This window comes from Schistocerca nitens, chromosome 2, assembly GCF_023898315.1.
Source record: "Schistocerca nitens isolate TAMUIC-IGC-003100 chromosome 2, iqSchNite1.1, whole genome shotgun sequence".
Lineage (NCBI taxonomy): Eukaryota > Metazoa > Arthropoda > Insecta > Orthoptera > Acrididae > Schistocerca > Schistocerca nitens.
This window is the reverse complement of record NC_064615.1, coordinates 367,824,168-367,844,306: the sequence shown is the minus strand read 5'-3', so window position 1 is coordinate 367,844,306 and position 20,139 is coordinate 367,824,168. Positions and strand designations below refer to the sequence as shown.

The window sequence follows — 20,139 nt, the reverse complement described above, 5'->3', positions numbered from 1 at the left end:
TTCTTTTGTTTATTGCATTTGCCTTCCCTTGACACTGAGAAACCACATGACGAAAGTGAAACACCACCGTCTGTTCATCTGCAGAGCGCGATGAAATTATTCACTCTATATTCATTGCCTTTAATATTCTTCCCAACAGTGGTGAGCGCTGCCTTCAGAAAGCGGTATTCTTTCTGATTTACATGAAAGTTTGTGTTCCTCGGAGCTGGACTGCTTGGGATGACCTTCATCGCTACCAGCAGTTGGCTCGTTGGTCTAGGGGTGTGATTCCTGCTTTGGGTGCAGGAGGTCCCGGGTTCAAATCCCGGACGAGCCCTGCCGTTTTGACCGTGCGGAAGAGTAGGTGGAGCTCACCCACGTTTGCAGCTCTGCAATGAAGAACAAATGCCTGCCGCAGCACGCTTTGTGTAGCACTACGGTCATGAAGGGACCGTTTGGTATGGCAAGAATCTGACACCAGTAAATTACATAGGTCGATTGCTGTAGAAGAGCCGACAGTAATCTTGCATGCAACGGAAAAGAAAGGTTGTCTTTGCAGGACAATTGCACCGTGAGTGGAGACGAAGCTCAATCGTGGAGCAGTCTACCTACATCTGATTAGCGACGACGACAACCAAAGGGTGGGATACAAGACTGAGCGTAGATAAGAGTTTCTCAGTATTAGTTACCTTCACACTTCAACAGAGCTGTGACAAGGCGAGTGCAGTAAGCTCTGGAAAGCCAGTATGAAGCGCACTTGAAGTAGTCCTGAAGAAATGGATTATAAATTTTGCCGGCCAGAATGGAACTACGAGCGTTCTGAGTTACTGAATACCGGTGCACTATGGGAGCAAGAGCATTTGACAGTAAAATGACGCGATATCCGTGTAGCACACGACATTTATTATCCCTGCATACGCAGACGTGACGTTCTCTCGGAAATGGAATCCGAAATCGGGTTTAAAAAAGTCGTGCTTCCGCCCAGGACCGAACCGGGGACCTTCTGCGTATAAAGCAGACGTGATAACCGCTACACCACGGAAACGACGGCTGTGCTGCTGTGCTACCTGGAAACCCGTAGTAGCAACAGATTTTTCCTGCGTAAGCAAGGGCATCGGCTACGAGCTCCGTCCGATTCTAGAAGATGCTATAGTAAAAGACATCGATAAAAACAATCAAACCGCAACAGCCAGGGAGAACGCTGGGTGAGCAGCAGCTCTGCATGGTGTTACCAAGAACGGAGGCGTCAGTCATGTGCAGCGCTTAGCCGTAACGAACAGGCTCGTTGGTCTAGGGGTATGATTCCTGCTTCGGGTGCAGGAGGTCCCGGGTTCAAATCCCGGACGAGCCCTTGCGTTTTGTGCAAACGTGTGGCAACTACCGGCATGCCGGCGGCTGTTCCGCGCATTCCCAGCCCTCCAGGTAAGCACAAAAACCAAGTGGCCGATTCTGAAAGAGTTTCATGTATCATTTGAGCCATCTGCACCCTGCTGGTGGGACGTTTGAAATTGATTTAAATGGTCACAGTAGAGATTGTAGCAAGTGTCTTGTTGAGTGCGACGAAAGAGTGTTTCCGCCCGGAATCGAACTGGGGACCTTCTGCGTGTTAGGCAGACGTGATAACCGCTACACCACGGAAACTGCTACGCTCTGAGCTCCACATCTGACACAACTTGTAGGACAATCGCAACTTTGGCGTAAAAATCACTTTGCGGAAACGCACAATGCAGGTATTTCGCATTTGTATGCAACAATCGACAGCACCGTTGCCTGTCTGAATGCCATCACGAATAAGAGCCCAAGAAGTCGTCGGAAAAGCTCGCGGCCGAGTCCTCAGTAGCATCAGCTACTCTTGCTTTCCGTACGAGGTACCGTCAATTCGCGCAGTCGCTATTGCAAATGATGTCATCAAAAGCAATCACTTCGTTAGCGGCAAGGAGCCTGGGCTCAGCGGAGGCTCTACATGGAGGCCCCGACAGGCCACCGCTGGCACGCCGGCGCCTGGACCCACGACCCTTAATGTCGCTGTAGTCGATGTACTTCTTAATATCGCGTTTGGAAGAAGCAAACCACGTGTAAATCACACAGTATTTTAGTGATGATATGGAAACGCAAATGTAGAATAAGTAGAACAAACATGGAGGCCCCGACAGGCCACCGCTGGCGCGCCGGCGCCTGGACCCACGACCCTTAATGACGCTGTAGTCGATGTACTTCTTAATATCGCGTTTGGAAGAAGCAAACCACGTGTAAATCACACAGTATTTTAGTGATGATATGGAAACGCAAATGTAGAATAAGTAGAACATTATATAAAATTTGTTGTGTGGTCGAGCGGTACCCACCCCTCGCTCTTCCCAGATTATCGTTGCTGCACGGAATGATTGTTAAGGCAGCTACGGCTTCAGAGTTGGTCTTCTCGAAGTTTTGCTTTCGCAGTACATCTCGCAATCTTTTCGTTATGAGTCGTCCGTTTCGGTTTCCCGATGTAGTTTTGCTCACAGCTATCGACTTCTCTTAACCCCGAGCCACCACTAGCCGAAAATTCCGCACTGCAATCTGGTCAATCTGCAGAGCTCGATGAGAGCATCGCGGTCGTTCCTGAGCTGATGAAACGGCCGAATCTGTAGTTGTTCCCAGATCTCTCCCACAACAACGGCCTCCCGGACGCATGGATTACAGGAGTACGCCACTACTCCCAGCCAGACAAATGCATTTGAAAGCAGAATAACATGACCTACACGCAACTCCTATTTTTGTGTCTGACCTACTTTTAATGATACTGTGGTCTATTTACTTACTACTATCGCTGCTGGACGAAGCAGACCGGGTGAAAGCCACACGGCATTCTTGTAACGAACAGGTAATGGAAATTTAGGTAAAACAATATCAAAAAAAGTTGTGTGGTGGAGCGACACACTTCCTAGATGATCGTTGCTGCACGGAATAATTCTTACGGCACCGACGCCTCCAGGAGTCGTCTTCTGGAGGTTTTGCTTGCAGTCTATTCCGCAATCTTTTCGTTATGAGTTGGTGTTTCGGATTCCCGATGTTCTTTTGTTTATTGCATTTGCCTTCCCTTGACACTGAGAAACCACATGACGAAAGTGAAACACCACCGTCTGTTCATCTGCAGAGCGCGATGAAATTATTCACTCTATATTCATTGCCTTTAATATTCTTCCCAACAGTGGTGAGCGCTGCCTTCAGAAAGCGGTATTCTTTCTGATTTACATGAAAGTTTGTGTTCCTCGGAGCTGGACTGCTTGGGATGACCTTCATCGCTACCAGCAGTTGGCTCGTTGGTCTAGGGGTGTGATTCCTGCTTTGGGTGCAGGAGGCCCCGGGTTCAAATCCCGGACGAGCCCTGCCGTTTTGACCGTGCGGAAGAGTAGGTGGAGCTCACCCACGTTTGCAGCTCTGCAATGAAGAACAAATGCCTGCCGCAGCACGCTTTGTGTAGCACTACGGTCATGAAGGGACCGTTTGGTATGGCAAGAATCTGACACCAGTAAATTACATAGGTCGATTGCTGTAGAAGAGCCGACAGTAATCTTGCATGCAACGGAAAAGAAAGGTTGTCTTTGCAGGACAATTGCACCGTGAGTGGAGACGAAGCTCAATCGTGGAGCAGTCTACCTACATCTGATTAGCGACGACGACAACCAAAGGGTGGGATACAAGACTGAGCGTAGATAAGAGTTTCTCAGTATTAGTTACCTTCACACTTCAACAGAGCTGTGACAAGGCGAGTGCAGTAAGCTCTGGAAAGCCAGTATGAAGCGCACTTGAAGTAGTCCTGAAGAAATGGATTATAAATTTTGCCGGCCAGAATGGAACTACGAGCGTTCTGAGTTACTGAATACCGGTGCACTATGGGAGCAAGAGCATTTGACAGTAAAATGACGCGATATCCGTGTAGCACACGACATTTATTATCCCTGCATACGCAGACGTGACGTTCTCTCGGAAATGGAATCCGAAATCGGGTTTAAAAAAGTCGTGCTTCCGCCCAGGACCGAACCGGGGACCTTCTGCGTATAAAGCAGACGTGATAACCGCTACACCACGGAAACGACGGCTGTGCTGCTGTGCTACCTGGAAACCCGTAGTAGCAACAGATTTTTCCTGCGTAAGCAAGGGCATCGGCTACGAGCTCCGTCCGATTCTAGAAGATGCTATAGTAAAAGACATCGATAAAAACAATCAAACCGCAACAGCCAGGGAGAACGCTGGGTGAGCAGCAGCTCTGCATGGTGTTACCAAGAACGGAGGCGTCAGTCATGTGCAGCGCTTAGCCGTAACGAACAGGCTCGTTGGTCTAGGGGTATGATTCCTGCTTCGGGTGCAGGAGGTCCCGGGTTCAAATCCCGGACGAGCCCTTGCGTTTTGTGCAAACGTGTGGCAACTACCGGCATGCCGGCGGCTGTTCCGCGCATTCCCAGCCCTCCAGGTAAGCACAAAAACCAAGTGGCCGATTCTGAAAGAGTTTCATGTATCATTTGAGCCATCTGCACCCTGCTGGTGGGACGTTTGAAATTGATTTAAATGGTCACAGTAGAGATTGTAGCAAGTGTCTTGTTGAGTGCGACGAAAGAGTGTTTCCGCCCGGAATCGAACTGGGGACCTTCTGCGTGTTAGGCAGACGTGATAACCGCTACACCACGGAAACTGCTACGCTCTGAGCTCCACATCTGACACAACTTGTAGGACAATCGCAACTTTGGCGTAAAAATCACTTTGCGGAAACGCACAATGCAGGTATTTCGCATTTGTATGCAACAATCGACAGCACCGTTGCCTGTCTGAATGCCATCACGAATAAGAGCCCAAGAAGTCGTCGGAAAAGCTCGCGGCCGAGTCCTCAGTAGCATCAGCTACTCTTGCTTTCCGTACGAGGTACCGTCAATTCGCGCAGTCGCTATTGCAAATGATGTCATCAAAAGCAATCACTTCGTTAGCGGCAAGGAGCCTGGGCTCAGCGGAGGCTCTACATGGAGGCCCCGACAGGCCACCGCTGGCACGCCGGCGCCTGGACCCACGACCCTTAATGTCGCTGTAGTCGATGTACTTCTTAATATCGCGTTTGGAAGAAGCAAACCACGTGTAAATCACACAGTATTTTAGTGATGATATGGAAACGCAAATGTAGAATAAGTAGAACAAACATGGAGGCCCCGACAGGCCACCGCTGGCGCGCCGGCGCCTGGACCCACGACCCTTAATGACGCTGTAGTCGATGTACTTCTTAATATCGCGTTTGGAAGAAGCAAACCACGTGTAAATCACACAGTATTTTAGTGATGATATGGAAACGCAAATGTAGAATAAGTAGAACATTATATAAAATTTGTTGTGTGGTCGAGCGGTACCCACCCCTCGCTCTTCCCAGATTATCGTTGCTGCACGGAATGATTGTTAAGGCAGCTACGGCTTCAGAGTTCGTCTTCTCGAAGTTTTGCTTTCGCAGTACATCTCGCAATCTTTTCGTTATGAGTCGTCCGTTTCGGTTTCCCGATGTAGTTTTGCTCACAGCTATCGACTTCTCTTAACCCCGAGCCACCACTAGCCGAAAATTCCGCACTGCAATCTGGTCAATCTGCAGAGCTCGATGAGAGCATCGCGGTCGTTCCTGAGCTGATGAAACGGCCGAATCTGTAGTTGTTCCCAGATCTCTCCCACAACAACGGCCTCCCGGACGCATGGATTACAGGAGTACGCCACTACTCCCAGCCAGACAAATGCATTTGAAAGCAGAATAACATGACCTACACGCAACTCCTATTTTTGTGTCTGACCTACTTTTAATGATACTGTGGTCTATTTACTTACTACTATCGCTGCTGGACGAAGCAGACCGGGTGAAAGCCACACGGCATTCTTGTAACGAACAGGTAATGGAAATTTAGGTAAAACAATATCAAAAAAAGTTGTGTGGTGGAGCGACACACTTCCTAGATGATCGTTGCTGCACGGAATAATTCTTACGGCACCGACGCCTCCAGGAGTCGTCTTCTGGAGGTTTTGCTTGCAGTCTATTCCGCAATCTTTTCGTTATGAGTTGGTGTTTCGGATTCCCGATGTTCTTTTGTTTATTGCATTTGCCTTCCCTTGACACTGAGAAACCACATGACGAAAGTGAAACACCACCGTCTGTTCATCTGCAGAGCGCGATGAAATTATTCACTCTATATTCATTGCCTTTAATATTCTTCCCAACAGTGGTGAGCGCTGCCTTCAGAAAGCGGTATTCTTTCTGATTTACATGAAAGTTTGTGTTCCTCGGAGCTGGACTGCTTGGGATGACCTTCATCGCTACCAGCAGTTGGCTCGTTGGTCTAGGGGTGTGATTCCTGCTTTGGGTGCAGGAGGCCCCGGGTTCAAATCCCGGACGAGCCCTGCCGGTTTGACCGTGCGGAAGAGTAGGTGGAGCTCACCCACGTTTGCAGCTCTGCAATGAAGAACAAATGCCTGCCGCAGCAGGCTTTGTGTAGCACTACGGTCATGAAGGGACCGTTTGGTATGGCAAGAATCTGACACCAGTAAATTACATAGGTCGATTGCTGTAGAAGAGCCGACAGTAATCTTGCATGCAACGGAAAAGAAAGGTTGTCTTTGCAGGACAATTGCACCGTGAGTGGAGACGAAGCTCAATCGTGGAGCAGTCTACCTACATCTGATTAGCGACGACGACAACCAAAGGGTGGGATACAAGACTGAGCGTAGATAAGAGTTTCTCAGTATTAGTTACCTTCACACTTCAACAGAGCTGTGACAAGGCGAGTGCAGTAAGCTCTGGAAAGCCAGTATGAAGCGCACTTGAAGTAGTCCTGAAGAAATGGATTATAAATTTTGCCGGCCAGAATGGAACTACGAGCGTTCTGAGTTACTGAATACCGGTGCACTATGGGAGCAAGAGCATTTGACAGTAAAATGACGCGATATCCGTGTAGCACACGACATTTATTATCCCTGCATACGCAGACGTGACGTTCTCTCGGAAATGGAATCCGAAAACGGGTTTAAAAAAGTCGTGCTTCCGCCCGGGATCGAACCGGGGACCTTCTGCGTGTAAAGCAGACGTGATAACCGCTACACCACGGAAACGACGGCTCTGCTGCTGTGCTACCTGGAAACCCGTAGTGGCAACAGATTTTTCCTACGTAAGCAAGGGCATCGGCCACGAGCTCCGTCCGATTCTAGAAGATGCTATAGTAAAAGACATCGATAAAAACAATCAAACCGCAACAGCCAGGGAGAACGCTGGGTGAGCAGCAGCTCTGCATGTTGTTACCAAGAACGGAGGCGTCAGTCATGTGCAGCGCTTAGCCGTAACGAACAGGCTCGTTGGTCTAGGGGTATATCGTGGTATTGTGTCGATTGTCGCTGTCACCAATATTTCCTGTGCGCTTTTATTTGTTGATTTTAGTCAGGCTTTTGATCGTGTGTCCCATTCGTTTTTAGAGCTTCTGCTGCGCCGACTCGGTTTTAATGAAAAGGCGCAGCTGGTACTTAAGAATATGACGACTGGCATTTCTGCTAAGGTTGACATTAATGGCCAGCTGACGAAGGTCATTGATATTAAACGTGGCGTCCCGCAAGGTAGCCCTTTATCTATGACCCTTTATGCTCTCTCCCTTCAACCACTCCTCTCTCGTCTCAACTCGACACTTCGTGGTCTTACGATCTCTGGGGTTACCCAGACAGCAACAGCTTATGCTGATGATTTGGTTGTTTTGCTTCGTTCCGCCGCAGAAGTGCCGCATTTGAAAATGGAACTAGATAAATTTTCTGCCGCCTCAGGTTCTCGTATTAACCCACGTAAAAGCAAACTCCTGAATTTGCGGGGCTTTGAACGTGTGGTTGTTCCGTGGGTTACGGCTGTTGAACACCATACACATTTAGGTATCTATCTTGAACGGTGTCCTCTTCGTATGGCTGCAAAAAATTGGCAAGTGGCCAATTCCAAGCTTCAAGGTGTTTTATTCGAACACTCATGGCGTTCGATACCGCTACTGCAAAAAAAGCGTGTATTAGACACTTATGTTTTATGTAAAGTATATTACGTTGCTCAGTTGTTTCCGCTTCCCCTAATGCAGGGTGCAAAAATGGTCCAGCTTATTAACAGATATATTTGGCGGGGGCACATTTTTAAATTACGTTGTGATGTTCTTACGAAGCCGCGTCTTGAGGGCGGCTTGTCGTTCACCGATGTCCGTGTCAAGGCTGCTGCCCTTTATGTTAAGCGAACCCTCCATCTTTTATTTTCTGAGTCCCTGACTGTTACTTCGCGATTACTCCATGTCGTTCGTCCTGCGAGCTTGTCACCGCCTATTAACGTAGGGTCTCTAAATGCGAAGCTACGACATGTTCGGGACTTCTACATTGAGATTAGTTACCTGGATCTCCACTTACAACGTCGTCCTGTTTTTACTACGCGAACACTGCTTGCCAAATGGCACAGGTCTTTTTCTTCCAACCCGATTGTTTTGCAGTATCCCCGTTTTAATTGGCGTAACATATGGACGAATATTAGTTTACCCGTTCATTCTGCAACTGTTGCCTCCCTATGGTATAAGGTGGTTAATCAGCTGATTCCTACGAACGAACGACTTCATCGTATAGGTTTATGTGTCTCTCCGCTTTGTCAAACGTGTGGTTGCGTTGATACACTCCCACACCGATTTACCTGCGCTGACCGTCTTCGCATGTGGTACTGGCTGCGCCGACAATTGGCGTTACTCACCAGGAGCTCGGAATCGGCATTTACAACTGATATCCTCTGCTGGCCGGACACGGTTTTTTATCCCCGGACAAAGAACAACACCATTATGTGGCTTCTTGGCCGTTACCTTTTTGCAGTGGTTGATGGTGATGGTATTTCCGATTTTATTTCGTTTATTGGTTACATGATTCATGAGTACTGGACGCAAAAATCTTTCCCACATCTTATGAGGGACTTTGCGAATATGCTTAGTATTGTTTTCGAAAAGCAGGGGATTGGTTAAGTTTCCACTTCTATTGATCACTCCTGCGCCAGATGCATTAATGGCACCGGTATAGGGGCATACTGATCTCACTTCATGATACGGAAGACATTCTCGCTAGCTCTTAGTTATTTTGCCTTCCTGCCAAGCTTTTACCTGTTTGGATAGACAACGCATCATAAGCCCCGTGTCCGCATATACGTATCATAAGGCTCCGAACCACGGACAAATACTACGTCTTGGTGCCACTGTGCTTCAGTGCAGAGAGGAGGAGACGTCATGGCCAGGCCTCGGGATTCGACCCCTGCCCAACACGCCTCCACCGAGCAGCCCTGGGTCATTACAATGGTATGGAAAAAAAAACAAAAAAACAAAAACAAAAAAGTGGTTAGGATACCTGGCTTTCACGCAAAACAAGTGGTAGAGCAGTAAAAAAAAAGTGGTTAAGGCGTAAAATAAAAAAAAAAAGGGTATGATTCCTGCTTCGGGTGCAGGAGGTCCCGGGTTCAAATCCCGGACGAGCCCTTGCGTTTTGTGCAAACGTGTGGCAACTACCGGCATGCCGGCGGCTGTTCCGCGCATTCCCAGCCCTCCAGGTAAGCACAAAAACCAAGTGGCCGATTCTGAAAGAGTATCATGTATCATTTGAGCCATCTGCACCCTGGTGGTGGGACGTTTGAAATTGATTTAAATGGTCACAGTAGAGATTGTAGCAAGTGTCTTGTTGAGTGCGACGAAAAAGTGTTTCCGCCCGGAATCGAACTGGGGACCTTCTGCGTGTTAGGCAGACGTGATAACCGCTACACCACGGAAACTGCTACGCTTTGAGCTCCACATCTGACACAACTTGTAGGACGATCGCAACTTTGGCGTAAAAATCACTTTGCGGAAACGCACAATGCAGGTATTTCGCATTTGTATGCAACAATCGACAGCACCGTTGCCTGTCTGAATGCCATCACGAATAAGAGCCCAAGAAGTCGTCGGAAAAGCTCGCGGCCGAGTCCTCAGTAGCATCAGCTACTCTTGCTTTCCGTACGAGGTACCGTCAATTCGCGCAGTCGCTATTGCAAATGATGTCATCAAAAGCAATCACTTCGTTAGCGGCAAGGAGCCTGGGCTCAGCGGTAGCTCTACATGGAGGCCCCGACAGGCCACCGCTGGCACGCCGGCGCCTGGACCCACGACCCTTAATGTCGCTGTAGTCGATGTACTTCTTAATATCGCGTTTGGAAGAAGCAAACCACGTGTAAATCACACAGTATTTTGGTGATGATATGGAAACGCAAATGTAGAATAAGTAGAACAAACATGGAGGCCCCGACAGGCCACCGCTGGCGCGCCGGCGCCTGGACCCACGACCCTTAATGACGCTGTAGTCGATGTACTTCTTAATATCGCGTTTGGAAGAAGCAAACCACGTGTAAATCACACAGTATTTTAGTGATGATATGGAAACGCAAATGTAGAATAAGTAGAACATTATATAAAATTTGTTGTGTGGTCGAGCGGTACCCACCCCTCGCTCTTCCCAGATTATCGTTGCTGCACGGAATGATTGTTAAGGCAGCTACGGCTTCAGAGTTCGTCTTCTCGAAGTTTTGCTTTTGCAGTACATCTCGCAATCTTTTCGTTATGAGTCGTCCGTTTCGGTTTCCCGATGTAGTTTTGCTCACAGCTCTCGACTTCTCTTAACCCCGAGCCACCACTAGCCGAAAATTCCGCACTGCAATCTGGTCAATCTGCAGAGCTCGATGAGAGCATCGCGGTCGTTCCTGAGCTGATGAAACGGCCGAATCTGTAGTTGTTCCCAGATCTCTCCCACAACAACGGCCTCCCGGACGCATGGATTACAGGAGTACGCCACTACTCCCAGCAGACAAATGCATTTGAAAGCAGAATAACATGACCTACACGCAACTCCTATTTTTGTGTCTGACCTACTTTTAATGATACTGTGGTCTATTTACTTACTACTATCGCTACTGGACGAAGCAGACCGGGTGAAAGCCACACGGCATTCTTGTAACGAACAGGTAATGGAAATTTAGGTAAAACAATATCAAAAAAAGTTGTGTGGTGGAGCGACACACTTCCTAGATGATCGTTGCTGCACGGAATAATTCTTACGGCACCGACGCCTTCAGGAGTCGTCTTCTGGAGGTTTTGCTTGCAGTCTATTCCGCAATCTTTTCGTTATGAGTTGGTGTTTCGGATTCCCGATGTTCTTTTGTTTATTGCATTTGCCTTCCCTTGACACTGAGAAACCACATGACGAAAGTGAAACACCACCGTCTGTTCATCTGCAGAGCGCGATGAAATTATTCACTCTATATTCATTGCCTTTAATATTCTTCCCAACAGTGGTGAGCGCTGCCTTCAGAAAGCGGTATTCTTTCTGATTTACATGAAAGTTTGTGTTCCTCGGAGCTGGACTGCTTGGGATGACCTTCATCGCTACCAGCAGTTGGCTCGTTGGTCTAGGGGTGTGATTCCTGCTTTGGGTGCAGGAGGTCCCGGGTACAAATCCCGGACGAGCCCTGCCGGTTTGACCGTGCGGAAGAGTAGGTGGAGCTCACCCACGTTTGCAGCTCTGCAATGAAGAACAAATGCCTGCCGCAGCAGGCTTTGTGTAGCACTACGGTCATGAAGGGACCGTTTGGTATGGCAAGAATCTGACACCAGTAAATTACATAGGTCGATTGCTGTAGAAGAGCCGACAGTAATCTTGCATGCAACGGAAAAGAAAGGTTGTCTTTGCAGGACAATTGCACCGTGAGTGGAGACGAAGCTCAATCGTGGAGCAGTCTACCTACATCTGATTAGCGACGACGACAACCAAAGGGTGGGATACAAGACTGAGCGTAGATAAGAGTTTCTCAGTATTAGTTACCTTCACACTTCAACAGAGCTGTGACAAGGCGAGTGCAGTAAGCTCTGGAAAGCCAGTATGAAGCGCACTTGAAGTAGTCCTGAAGAAATGGATTATAAATTTTGCCGGCCAGAATGGAACTACGAGCGTTCTGAGTTACTGAATACCGGTGCACTATGGGAGCAAGAGCATTTGACAGTAAAATGACGCGATATCCGTGTAGCACACGACATTTATTATCCCTGCATACGCAGACGTGACGTTCTCTCGGAAATGGAATCCGAAAACGGGTTTAAAAAAGTCGTGCTTCCGCCCGTGATCGAACCGGGGACCTTCTGCGTGTAAAGCAGACGTGATAACCGCTACACCACGGAAACGACGGCTCTGCTGCTGTGCTATCTGGAAACCCGTAGTAGCAACAGATTTTTCCTGCGTAAGCAAGGGCATCGGCTACGAGCTCCGTCCGATTCTAGAAGATGCTATAGTAAAAGACATCGATAAAAACAATCAAACCGCAGCAGCCAGGGAGAACGCTGGGTGAGCAGCAGCTCTGCATGGTGTTACCAAGAACGGAGGCGTCAGTCATGTGCAGCGCTTAGCCGTAACGAACAGGCTCGTTGGTCTAGGGGTATGATTCCTGCTTCGGGTGCAGGAGGTCCCGGGTTCAAATCCCGGACGAGCCCTTGCGTTTTGTGCAAACGTGTGGCAACTACCGGCATGCCGGTGGCTGTTCCGCGCATTCCCAGCCCTCCAGGTAAGCACAAAAACCAAGTGGCCGATTCTGAAAGAGTTTCATGTATCATTTGAGCCATCTTCACCCTGGTGGTGGGACGTTTGAAATTGATTTAAATGGTCACAGTAGAGATTGTAGCAAGTGTCTTGTTGAGTGCGGTGAAAGAGTGTTTCCGCCCGGAATCGAACTGGGGACCTTCTGCGTGTTAGGCAGACGTGATAACCGCTACACCACGGAAACTGCTACGCTCTGAGCTCCACATCTGACACAACTTGTAGGACGATTGCAACTTTGGCGTAAAAATCACTTTGCGGAAACGCACAATGCAGGTATTTCGCATTTGTATGCAACAATCGACAGCACCGTTGCCTGTCTGAATGCCATCACGAATAAGAGCCCAAGAAGTCGTCGGAAAAGCTCGCGGCCGAGTCCTCAGTAGCATCAGCTACTCTTGCTTTCCGTACGAGGTACCGTCAATTCGCGCAGTCGCTATTGCAAATGATGTCATCAAAAGCAATCACTTCGTTAGCGGCAAGGAGCCTGGGCTCAGCGGAGGCTCTACATGGAGGCCCCGACAGGCCACCGCTGGCACGCCGGCGCCTGGACCCACGACCCTTAATGTCGCTGTAGTCGATGTACTTCTTAATATCGCGTTTGGAAGAAGCAAACCACGTGTAAATCACACAGTATTTTAGTGATGATATGGAAACGCAAATGTAGAATAAGTAGTACAAACATGGAGGCCCCGACAGGCAACCGCTGGCGCGCCGGCGCCTGGACCCACGACCCTTAATGACGCTGTAGTCGATGTACTTCTTAATATCGCGTTTGGAAGAAGCAAACCACGTGTAAATCACACAGTATTTTAGTGATGATATGGAAACGCAAATGTAGAATAAGTAGAACATTATATAAAATTTGTTGTGTGGTCGAGCGGTACCCACCCCTCGCTCTTCCCAGATTATCGTTGCTGCACGGAATGATTGTTAAGGCAGCTACGGCTTCAGAGTTCGTCTTCTCGAAGTTTTGCTTTCGCAGTACATCTCGCAATCTTTTCGTTATGAGTCGTCCGTTTCGGTTTCCCGATGTAGTTTTGCTCACAGCTCTCGACTTCTCTTAACCCCGAGCCACCACTAGCCGAAAATTCCGCACTGCAATCTGGTCAATCTGCAGAGCTCGATGAGAGCATCGCGGTCGTTCCTGAGCTGATGAAACGGCCGAATCTGTAGTTGTTCCCAGATCTCTCCCACTACAACGGCCTCCCGGACGCATGGATTACAGGAGTACGCCACTACTCCCAGCCAGACAAATGCATTTGAAAGCAGAATAACATGACCTACACGCAACTCCTATTTTTGTGTCTGACCTACTTTTAATGATACTGTGGTCTATTTACTTACTACTATCGCTGCTGGACGAAGCAGACCGGGTGAAAGCCACACGGCATTCTTGTAACGAACAGGTAATGGAAATTTAGGTAAAACAATATCAGAAAAAGTTGTGTGGTGGAGCGACACACTTCCTAGATGATCGTTGCTGCACGGAATAATTCTTACGGCACCGACGCCTTCAGGAGTCGTCTTCTGGAGGTTTTGCTTGCAGTCTATTCCGCAATCTTTTCGTTATGAGTTGGTGTTTCGGATTCCCGATGTTCTTTTGTTTATTGCATTTGCCTTCCCTTGACACTGAGAAACCACATGACGAAAGTGAAACACCACCGTCTGTTCATCTGCAGAGCGCGATGAAATTATTCACTCTATATTCATTGCCTTTAATATTCTTCCCAACAGTGGTGAGCGCTGCCTTCAGAAAGCGGTATTCTTTCTGATTTACATGAAAGTTTGTGTTCCTCGGAGCTGGACTGCTTGGGATGACCTTCATCGCTACCAGCAGTTGGCTCGTTGGTCTAGGGGTGTGATTCCTGCTTTGGGTGCAGGAGGTCCCGGGTTCAAATCCCGGACGAGCCCTGCCGTTTTGACCGTGCGGAAGAGTAGGTGGAGCTCACCCACGTTTGCAGCTCTGCAATGAAGAACAAATGCCTGCCGCAGCACGCTTTGTGTAGCACTACGGTCATGAAGGGACCGTTTGGTATGGCAAGAATCTGACACCAGTAAATTACATAGGTCGATTGCTGTAGAAGAGCCGACAGTAATCTTGCATGCAACGGAAAAGAAAGGTTGTCTTTGCAGGACAATTGCACCGTGAGTGGAGACGAAGCTCAATCGTGGAGCAGTCTACCTACATCTGATTAGCGACGACGACAACCAAAGGGTGGGATACAAGACTGAGCGTAGATAAGAGTTTCTCAGTATTAGTTACCTTCACACTTCAACAGAGCTGTGACAAGGCGATTGCAGTAAGCTTTGGAAAGCCAGTATGAAGCGCACTTGAAGTAGTCCTGAAGAAATGGATTATAAATTTTGCCGGCCAGAATGGAACTACGAGCGTTCTGAGTTACTGAATACCGGTGCACTATGGGAGCAAGAGCATTTGACAGTAAAATGACGCGATATCCGTGTAGCACACGACATTTATTATCCCTGCATACGCAGACGTGACGTTCTCTCGGAAATGGAATCCGAAAACGGGTTTAAAAAAGTCGTGCTTCCGCCCGGGATCGAACCGGGGACCTTCTGCGTGTAAAGCAGACGTGATAACCGCTACACCACGGAAACGACGGCTCTGCTGCTGTTATACCTGGAAACCCGTAGTAGCAACAGATTTTTCCTGCGTAAGCGAGGGCATCGGCTACGAGCTCCGTCCGATTCTAGAAGATGCTATAGTAAAAGACATCGATAAAAACAATCAAACCGCAACAGCCAGGGAGAACACTGGGTGAGCAGCAGCTCTGCATGGTGTTACCAAGAATGGAGGCGTCAGTCATGTGCAGCGCTTAGCCGTAACGAACAGGCTCGTTGGGGTATGATTCCTGCTTCGGGTGCAGGAGGTCCCGGGTTCAAATCCCGGACGAGCCCTTGCGTTTTGTGCAAACGTGTGGCAACTACCGGCATGCCGGCGGCTGTTCCGCGCATTCCCAGCCCTCCAGGTAAGCACAAAAACCAAGTGGCCGATTCTGAAAGTGTTTCATGTATCATTTGAGCCATCTGCACCCTGGTGGTGGGACGTTTGAAATTGATTTAAATGGTCACAGTAGAGATTGTAGCAAGTGTCTTGTTGAGTGCGACGAAAAAGTGTTTCCGCCCGGAATCGAACTGGGGACCTTCTGCGTGTTAGGCAGACGTGATAACCGCTACACCACGGAAACTGCTACGCTTTGAGCTCCACATCTGACACAACTTGTAGGACGATCGCAACTTTGGCGTAAAAATCACTTTGCGGAAACGCACAATGCAGGTATTTCGCATTTGTATGCAACAATCGACAGCACCGTTGCCTGTCTGAATGCCATCACGAATAAGAGCCCAAGAAGTCGTCGGAAAAGCTCGCGGCCGAGTCCTCAGTAGCATCAGCTACTCTTGCTTTCCGTACGAGGTACCGTCAATTCGCGCAGTCGCTATTGCAAATGATGTCATCAAAAGCAATCACTTCGTTAGCGGCAAGGAGCCTGGGCTCAGCGGAGGCTCTACATGGAGGCCCCGACAGGCCACCGCTGGCACGCCGGCGCCTGGACCCACGACCCTTAATGTCGCTGTAGTCGATGTACTTCTTAATATCGCGTTTGGAAGAAGCAAACCACGTGTAAATCACACAGTATTTTAGTGATGATATGGAAACGCAAATGTAGAATAAGTAGAACAAACATGGAGGCCCCGACAGGCAACCGCTGGCGCGCCGGCGCCTGGACCCACGACCCTTAATGACGCTGTAGTCGATGTACTTCTTAATATCGCGTTTGGAAGAAGCAAACCACGTGTAAATCACACAGTATTTTAGTGATGATATGGAAACGCAAATGTAGAATAAGTAGAACATTATATAAAATTTGTTGTGTGGTCGAGCGGTACCCACCCCTCGCTCTTCCCAGATTATCGTTGCTGCACGGAATGATTGTTAAGGCAGCTACGGCTTCAGAGTTCGTCTTCTCGAAGTTTTGCTTTCGCAGTACATCTCGCAATGTTTTCGTTATGAGTCGTCCGTTTCGGTTTCCCGATGTAGTTTTGCTCACAGCTCTCGACTTCTCTTAACCCCGAGCCACCACTAGCCGAAAATTCCGCACTGCAATCTGGTCAATCTGCAGAGCTCGATGAGAGCATCGCGGTCGTTCCTGAGCTGATGAAACGGCCGAATCTGTAGTTGTTCCCAGATCTCTCCCACAACAACGGCCTCCCGGACGCATGGATTACAGGAGTACGCCACTACTCCCAGCCAGACAAATGCATTTGAAAGCAGAATAACATGACCTACACGCAACTCCTATTTTTGTGTCTGACCTACTTTTAATGATACTGTGGTCTATTTACTTACTACTATCGCTGCTGGACGAAGCAGACCGGGTGAAAGCCACACGGCATTCTTGTAACGAACAGGTAATAGAAATTTAGGTAAAACAATATCAAAAAAAGTTGTGTGGTGGAGCGACACACTTCCTAGATGATCGTTGCTGCACGGAATAATTCTTACGGCACCGACGCCTTCAGGAGTCGTCTTCTGGAGGTTTTGCTTGCAGTCTATTCCGCAATCTTTTCGTTATGAGTTGGTGTTTCGGATTCCCGATGTTCTTTTGTTTATTGCATTTGCCTTCCCTTGACACTGAGAAACCACATGACGAAAGTGAAACACCACCGTCTGTTCATCTGCAGAGCGCGATGAAATTATTCACTCTATATTCATTGCCTTTAATATTCTTCCCAACAGTGGTGAGCGCTGCCTTCAGAAAGCGGTATTCTTTCTGATTTACATGAAAGTTTGTGTTCCTCGGAGCTGGACTGCTTGGGATGACCTTCATCGCTACCAGCAGTTGGCTCGTTGGTCTAGGGGTGTGATTCCTGCTTTGGGTGCAGGAGGTCCCGGGTTCAAATCCCGGACGAGCCCTGCCGTTTTGACCGTGCGGAAGAGTAGGTGGAGCTCACCCACGTTTGCAGCTCTGCAATGAAGAACAAATGCCTGCCGCAGCACGCTTTGTGTAGCACTACGGTCATGAAGGGACCGTTTGGTATGGCAAGAATCTGACACCAGTAAATTACATAGGTCGATTGCTGTAGAAGAGCCGACAGTAATCTTGCATGCAACGGAAAAGAAAGGTTGTCTTTGCAGGACAATTGCACCGTGAGTGGAGACGAAGCTCAATCGTGGAGCAGTCTACCTACATCTGATTAGCGACGACGACAACCAAAGGGTGGGATACAAGACTGAGCGTAGATAAGAGTTTCTCAGTATTAGTTACCTTCACACTTCAACAGAGCTGTGACAAGGCGAGTGCAGTAAGCTCTGGAAAGCCAGTATGAAGCGCACTTGAAGTAGTCCTGAAGAAATGGATTATAAATTTTGCCGTCCTGAATGGAACTACGAGCGTTCTGAGTTACTGAATACCGGTGCACTATGGGAGCAAGAGCATTTGACAGTAAAATGACGCGATATCCGTGTAGCACACGACATTTATTATCCCTGCATACGCAGACGTGACGTTCTCTCGGAAATGGAATCCGAAAACGGGTTTAAAAAAGTCGTGCTTCCGCCCGGGATCGAACCGGGGACTTTCTGCGTGTAAAGCAGACGTGATAACCGCTACACCACGGAAACGACGGCTGTGCTGCTGTGCTACCTGGAAACCCGTAGTAGCAACAGATTTTTCCTGCGTAAGCAAGGGCATCGGCTACGAGCTCCGTCCGATTCTAGAAGATGCTATAGTAAAAGACATCGATAAAAACAATCAAACCGCAACAGCCAGGGAGAACGCTGGGTGAGCAGCAGCTCTGCATGGTGTTACCAAGAACGGAGGCGTCAGTCATGTGCAGCGCTTAGCCGTAACGAACAGGCTCGTTGGTCTAGGGGTATGATTCCTGCTTCGGGTGCAGGAGGTCCCGGGTTCAAATCCCGGACGAGCCCTTGCGTTTTGTGCAAACGTGTGGCAACTACCGGCATGCCGGCGGCTGTTCCGCGCATTCCCAGCCCTCCAGGTAAGCACAAAAACCAAGTGGCCGATTCTGAAAGAGTTTCATGTATCATTTGAGCCATCTGCACCCTGGTGGTGGGACGTTTGAAATTGATTTAAATGGTCACAGTAGAGATTGTAGCAAGTGTCTTGTTGAGTGCGACGAAAAAGTGTTTCCGCCCGGAATCGAACTGTGGACCTTCTGCGTGTTAGGCAGACGTGATAACCGCTACACCACGGAAACTGCTACGCTTTGAGCTCCACATCTGACACAACTTGTAGGACGATCGCAACTTTGGCGTAAAAATCACTTTGCGGAAACGCACAATGCAGGTATTTCGCATTTGTATGCAACAATCGACAGCACCGTTGCCTGTCTGAATGCCATCACGAATAAGAGCCCAAGAAGTCGTCGGAAAAGCTCGCGGCCGAGTCCTCAGTAGCATCAGCTACTCTTGCTTTCCGTACGAGGTACCGTCAATTCGCGCAGTCGCTATTGCAAATGATGTCATCAAAAGCAATCACTTCGTTAGCGGCAAGGAGCCTGGGCTCAGCGGAGGCTCTACATGGAGGCCCCGACAGGCCACCGCTGGCACGCCGGCGCCTGGACCCACGACCCTTAATGTCGCTGTAGTCGATGTACTTCTTAATATCGCGTTTGGAAGAAGCAAACCACGTGTAAATCACACAGTATTTTAGTGATGATATGGAAACGCAAATGTAGAATAAGTAGAACAAACATGGAGGCCCCGACAGGCCACCGCTGGCGCGCCGGCGCCTGGACCCACGACCCTTAATGACGCTGTAGTCGATGTACTTCTTAATATCGCGTTTGGAAGAAGCAAACCACGTGTAAATCACACAGTATTTTAGTGATGATATGGAAACGCAAATGTAGAATAAGTAGAACATTATATAAAATTTGTTGTGTGGTCGAGCGGTACCCACCCCTCGCTCTTCCCAGATTATCGTTGCTGCACGGAATGATTGTTAAGGCAGCTACGGCTTCAGAGTTCGTCTTCTCGAAGTTTTGCTTTCGCAGTACATCTCGCAATCTTTTCGTTATGAGTCGTCCGTTTCGGTTTCCCGATGTAGTTTTGCTCACAGCTCTCGACTTCTCTTAACCCCGAGCCACCACTAGCCGAAAATTCCGCACTGCAATCTGGTCAATCTGCAGAGCTCAAAGAGAGCATCGCGGTCGTTCCTGAGCTGATGAAACGGCCGAATCTGTAGTTGTTCCCAGATCTCTCCAACAACAACGGCCTCCCGGACGCATGGATTACAGGAGTACGCCACTACTCCCAGCCAGACAAATGCATTTGAAAGCAGAATAACATGACCTACACGCAACTCCTATTTTTGTGTCTGACCTACTTTTAATGATACTGTGGTCTATTTACTTACTACTATCGCTGCTGGACGAAGCAGACCGGGTGAAAGCCACACGGCATTCTTGTAACGAACGGGTAATGGAAATTTAGGTAAAACAATATCAGAAAAAGTTGTGTGGTGGAGC

The 20,139-nt window shown here is 48.6% G+C and overlaps 21 non-coding genes across 21 annotated transcripts; 9 read left to right on the top strand and 12 right to left on the bottom strand.

The window, feature by feature from the left end:
- The first annotated feature begins 244 nt into the window (after positions 1–244).
- Positions 245–316, top strand: Trnap-ugg (transfer RNA proline (anticodon UGG)). The gene has a single exon. It is a non-coding gene; the product is annotated as a tRNA-Pro (tRNA).
- Positions 317–951: 635 nt separating this feature from the next.
- On the bottom strand, positions 952–1,024 carry Trnai-uau (transfer RNA isoleucine (anticodon UAU)). Its single transcript has one exon. It is a non-coding gene; the product is annotated as a tRNA-Ile (tRNA).
- A 234-nt stretch (positions 1,025–1,258) lies between these two features.
- Positions 1,259–1,330, top strand: Trnap-cgg (transfer RNA proline (anticodon CGG)). Its single transcript has one exon. It is a non-coding gene; the product is annotated as a tRNA-Pro (tRNA).
- A 217-nt stretch (positions 1,331–1,547) lies between these two features.
- On the bottom strand, positions 1,548–1,620 carry Trnav-aac (transfer RNA valine (anticodon AAC)). The gene has a single exon. It is a non-coding gene; the product is annotated as a tRNA-Val (tRNA).
- A 1,655-nt stretch (positions 1,621–3,275) lies between these two features.
- Trnap-ugg (transfer RNA proline (anticodon UGG)) lies at positions 3,276–3,347 on the top strand. The gene has a single exon. It is a non-coding gene; the product is annotated as a tRNA-Pro (tRNA).
- Positions 3,348–3,982: 635 nt separating this feature from the next.
- On the bottom strand, positions 3,983–4,055 carry Trnai-uau (transfer RNA isoleucine (anticodon UAU)). The gene has a single exon. It is a non-coding gene; the product is annotated as a tRNA-Ile (tRNA).
- Positions 4,056–4,289: 234 nt separating this feature from the next.
- Trnap-cgg (transfer RNA proline (anticodon CGG)) lies at positions 4,290–4,361 on the top strand. The gene has a single exon. It is a non-coding gene; the product is annotated as a tRNA-Pro (tRNA).
- Positions 4,362–4,578: 217 nt separating this feature from the next.
- On the bottom strand, positions 4,579–4,651 carry Trnav-aac (transfer RNA valine (anticodon AAC)). The gene has a single exon. It is a non-coding gene; the product is annotated as a tRNA-Val (tRNA).
- A 1,655-nt stretch (positions 4,652–6,306) lies between these two features.
- Trnap-ugg (transfer RNA proline (anticodon UGG)) lies at positions 6,307–6,378 on the top strand. Its single transcript has one exon. It is a non-coding gene; the product is annotated as a tRNA-Pro (tRNA).
- A 635-nt stretch (positions 6,379–7,013) lies between these two features.
- Trnav-uac (transfer RNA valine (anticodon UAC)) lies at positions 7,014–7,086 on the bottom strand. Its single transcript has one exon. It is a non-coding gene; the product is annotated as a tRNA-Val (tRNA).
- Positions 7,087–9,708: 2,622 nt separating this feature from the next.
- On the bottom strand, positions 9,709–9,781 carry Trnav-aac (transfer RNA valine (anticodon AAC)). The gene has a single exon. It is a non-coding gene; the product is annotated as a tRNA-Val (tRNA).
- A 2,361-nt stretch (positions 9,782–12,142) lies between these two features.
- Positions 12,143–12,215, bottom strand: Trnav-uac (transfer RNA valine (anticodon UAC)). Its single transcript has one exon. It is a non-coding gene; the product is annotated as a tRNA-Val (tRNA).
- A 234-nt stretch (positions 12,216–12,449) lies between these two features.
- Trnap-cgg (transfer RNA proline (anticodon CGG)) lies at positions 12,450–12,521 on the top strand. The gene has a single exon. It is a non-coding gene; the product is annotated as a tRNA-Pro (tRNA).
- Positions 12,522–12,738: 217 nt separating this feature from the next.
- Positions 12,739–12,811, bottom strand: Trnav-aac (transfer RNA valine (anticodon AAC)). Its single transcript has one exon. It is a non-coding gene; the product is annotated as a tRNA-Val (tRNA).
- A 1,655-nt stretch (positions 12,812–14,466) lies between these two features.
- On the top strand, positions 14,467–14,538 carry Trnap-ugg (transfer RNA proline (anticodon UGG)). Its single transcript has one exon. It is a non-coding gene; the product is annotated as a tRNA-Pro (tRNA).
- Positions 14,539–15,173: 635 nt separating this feature from the next.
- Trnav-uac (transfer RNA valine (anticodon UAC)) lies at positions 15,174–15,246 on the bottom strand. The gene has a single exon. It is a non-coding gene; the product is annotated as a tRNA-Val (tRNA).
- A 517-nt stretch (positions 15,247–15,763) lies between these two features.
- Trnav-aac (transfer RNA valine (anticodon AAC)) lies at positions 15,764–15,836 on the bottom strand. Its single transcript has one exon. It is a non-coding gene; the product is annotated as a tRNA-Val (tRNA).
- A 1,655-nt stretch (positions 15,837–17,491) lies between these two features.
- On the top strand, positions 17,492–17,563 carry Trnap-ugg (transfer RNA proline (anticodon UGG)). Its single transcript has one exon. It is a non-coding gene; the product is annotated as a tRNA-Pro (tRNA).
- A 635-nt stretch (positions 17,564–18,198) lies between these two features.
- Trnav-uac (transfer RNA valine (anticodon UAC)) lies at positions 18,199–18,271 on the bottom strand. Its single transcript has one exon. It is a non-coding gene; the product is annotated as a tRNA-Val (tRNA).
- Positions 18,272–18,505: 234 nt separating this feature from the next.
- On the top strand, positions 18,506–18,577 carry Trnap-cgg (transfer RNA proline (anticodon CGG)). The gene has a single exon. It is a non-coding gene; the product is annotated as a tRNA-Pro (tRNA).
- Positions 18,578–18,794: 217 nt separating this feature from the next.
- Trnav-aac (transfer RNA valine (anticodon AAC)) lies at positions 18,795–18,867 on the bottom strand. The gene has a single exon. It is a non-coding gene; the product is annotated as a tRNA-Val (tRNA).
- Between the last annotated feature and the right edge of the window lie 1,272 nt (positions 18,868–20,139).